This window comes from Orycteropus afer, unplaced genomic scaffold, assembly GCF_000298275.1.
Source record: "Orycteropus afer afer isolate SDZICR_OR568_19922 unplaced genomic scaffold, OryAfe1.0 scaffold00618, whole genome shotgun sequence".
In the NCBI taxonomy this organism is placed as follows: Eukaryota; Metazoa; Chordata; class Mammalia; order Tubulidentata; family Orycteropodidae; genus Orycteropus; species Orycteropus afer.
In genome coordinates, this window is record NW_006922205.1 from 1,109,474 (window position 1) to 1,113,425 (window position 3,952).

Genomic DNA, 3,952 nt, shown 5'->3' on the forward strand with positions numbered 1-3,952 from the left:
GTCATTGACCACAGTTTACCACAGTGCAACAGCTCCCCTCCCATTTCCTCCCCATAGTTACCTCTTCCCAGTGTCCATCCCTTCACACACTCCTGCCCCCTAAGCTGTCTCCCTGTGCATAAGCAGCCTTTCTTTCTCCCATGATTGTTCTCTCCAAGGTGTGTATCTACTTGAGGTAAATGTTTAACTCACATGCCTGTATTTTGTCTCTTGGGTTTTCTATGTATAGGATCATGTCATTGCAAATAGAGATAGCTTTATTTCCTCTTTGCCAATTTGGATGCCTTTTATTTCTCTTTGTTGCCTTATTCCCCTGGCTAGGACTTCCAATACAATGTTAAATAGAAGTGGTGATAAAGGGCATCCTTGTTTGGTTCCAGTTTGTAAGGGGAATGCTTTGAATCTTTCTCTGTTGATAATAATGTTAGTCATTGGCTTTGCATATATGCTTTTTATTGTGTTGAGGAATTTCCCTTCTATCTCTATTTTGCTGAGAGTTCTGAACAGGAATGGGTGTTAGATTTTTTCAAATGCCTTATGTGCATCAATTGATATGATCACATGGTTCTTTTGTTTTGTTTTGTTTATTTGGTGGATTACATTGATTGCTTTCCTGATGTTGAAACATCCTTGCATAGCAGGTATGAATCCTACTCTCTCAGGATGTATTATGTTTTGGACATGTTGTTGGATTCTGTTGGCTAGGATTTTGTTGAAGACTTTTGCATCTATATTCATGAGGGATATTGGTCTGTAGTTTTCCTTTTTAGTGATGTCTTTCCCTGGATTTGGTGTCAGGGTTATGCTTGCTTCAAAAAATGAATTTGGGAGTATTATGTCTTTTTCTATGTTCTGGAATAGCTTGAGTAGTATAGGTGTCAACTCTTCCCTGAATATTTGGTAAAATTCTCTAGTGAAGCCATCATGGCCAGGACTTTTTCTTGTGGTATTTTTTTTTTTTTTATGACCTGTTCAATTTCTTCCTTTGTTATGGGTCTGTTGGAATATTCTGTCTCTGACTGGGATGGTTTAGGTAGGTCTTGTATTTTCTAGAAACTTGTTCATTTCTTCTAGGTTCTTGAATCTGTTGGGGTACAGTTCTTCATAATATTCTGTATCTTTTTTTAATTGTTATTATCTTGTCAGTATCTTTTTTATTTCAGTAGTTTCTGTTGTGATGTCACCCTTATTGTTTATTATTCTTGTTATTTGCCTGTTCTCTTTCTTTTCTTTTGTTAGATTTGCCAATGGTTTGTCAATTTTGTTAGTCTTTTTGAAGAAACCACTTTTTGTTTTGTTAATTTTCTCTATTCTGTTTTGTTTTCTGTTTCATTTATTTCTACTCTGGTCTTTATTATTTCCTTAATTCTTGATACAGTAGGTTTCTTTCATTGTTCTTTTTCTAATTGTTTGGGTTGTTGAGTAAGAGTGTTGATTTTGTTTCTTTCCTCTTTTTTTGATGTGTGGATTTATTGCTATAACTTGACCTCTGAGTACTGCTTTTGCTGTGTTCCATATGTTTTGGTAAGATGTATCTTCATTCTCATTTGTTTCTAGGATTTTTTTTTTTTTTATTTCACTCTTCATTTATTCTATTATCCAGTAGTTTTTGAGCAGTAAATTATTCAACTCCCACCTGTTTGATGTTTTTTCCTTGATCTTCCTATTATTAATTTCTAATTTTATAGCATTGTGGTCTAAGAAGATGTTTTCTAGTATTTCAATGTTTTTGAATTTATTGAGACTTGTTTTATGTCCTAATATATGATCTATTGTGGAGTATGATCCATGTGTACTGGAGAACAATGTGAATTGTGCTTTTGTTGGGTGGAGTGCTCCGTATATGTCTATGAGGTTGAGTTGGTTGATTGTGTTGTTGAGTTCTTTATCTTTTTTTTTTTTTTTCCTACTTGATCTGTCCCTCCTTGAAAGTGGTGTATTAAAGGCTCCTACTACTATTGCAGAATTGTCTATTTTCCCTTTTAATTCAATTAATATTTGCTTTACATATTTTGGAGCACTTTCATTGGGTGCATAGATATTTATTATTGTAATGTCTTCTTGGTCAATTGACCCTTTCAGCATCATATAGTGTCCTTCTTTGTCCCTTATGCTGTTTTTCACCTTAAAGACTATTTCATCAGAAATTAATATTTCCACTACTGCTCTTTTTTGGTTACCACTGGCTTGGTATATTTTTCCACCCCATAACTTTTAATTTGTTTTTATCTTTGTGTCTAAAATGGGTCTCTTGTAGGCAGTATATTGATAAGCCTTCTGTTCTTATCTAATCTGTCACTCTTTTTCTTTTGACTGGAGCATTTAGTCCATTCACATTGAGTGTAATTAGTGATAGATATCCATTCCTTGCAGGCAAGAATGTCCAGACTTCATCTCACATACTTTGGTCATGGTGTCAGAAGGGACCATTCCCTGGAGAAGGATGTCATGCTTGGTAAGATGGAGTGTCAACGAAAGAGGGGAAGGCCCTCAATGAGGTAGACTGACATGGTGGCAGTGGCAATGGGCTCAAGTGTAGCAAGAATCATGGAGCTGGCTCATGACTAGGCAGTGTTTTGTTCTGCTGTGCATAGTGTTGCTCTGAGTCGGAGATGACTTGATGACATTTAACAACAACAACATGAATTGATTGCTGCCATTCTATTGTGGTTTTCAGTCATGTTGTTGGGAGTTTCCTTGGTCCAAATACTTTTCTGTGCTGAATTCATTTTGTTGTCAATCTGCTGAATTCATTTTGTTGTCAAGTGTTTTCTCTCCTTTCTTCTTTATTGTTGGTTTTGTCCTTACTAAGCTCATATGTTTTTCTTCTTTCTGGTTTTGCTTAGGGGGATTGTTATTTTTCTTTGTGGTTACCTTGGAGTGAATTCTTGTCTCTATATTTTTGTAACAGTCTGTTCTATAGGGGACATTGTCCTGTTTTCCTCTCCATTTGGAAATTTTATACCTAGAACTTTTAGTCCTTCTATTTGCTTTGTGATGGTGTCATGTAGAGACTGACTCCCTTGATTTTTTTTGTGTGTACAATGTTTTATGGACTTATTTTGAGCATCTATTTCTGATTTTGTTTTAGTGTTGATGTCATGTGTCCTGCTTTTACTGTTCTCTGTTGTGGGTTCTCTATTGGAAGGACTTCCTTAAGCATTTCCTGTAGGGTTGGTCCAGTTTTCACAAAATTTGTTAATTTCTGTTTGTCTGAGAATGTCTTGACTTCATCCTCATATTTGATGGAAAGTTTGGCTGGATATAGAATTTTTGGTTGATAGTTCTTTTCTTTCAGTGTTTTATGTATGCTGTCCCATTGCCTTATTGCCTGCATGGTTTCTGCTGAGTAATCAGAACTCAGCCTAACTGACTGTCTGTTGTAGGTGACATTTCTTTATTATGATATGTCTTGGTGACTTTCTCTTGGGATCTATCCTGTATGGAGTTCTTTGAGCTTCTTGGACAAATATCTTTTTTTCCTTCATGATATGGGGGAAATTTTCTGTCAGGAAGTCTTCCACATTTTTTTCAGTGGGTTTTTTGTTTGTTTGTTTGTTTTGCTTCTTATTCTGGTATTCCAATGAGGTGTATGTTGTTTCTTTTCATGCCATCCCATATAACTCTTAGGTTCTCTTAATTTCTCTTAAATCTATGTTCTAATTTTTCTTCATACAGGCTAGTGTCAGGTGATTTATCTTCTTGCTGGGAAATGGGTTCTCCAGCCAGTTCTAGCCTATTCTTCTGTGCTTCCATTGTGTTGTGTAGTTCTGTGATTTTAGTATTCATCTTCTGGATTTCTAACTGCTGTTTTTGTATGAGTTCTGATTGTGTATTAATCTTGTTATTTTGTTCTTGAATGGTTTTCCTGAGTTCTTCCAGGGTACTGTCTGTGTTCTCCTTGGTTCTGTTTGAGGTTTCCTTAAGTTCTTACAGAGTTCTATAAACATAT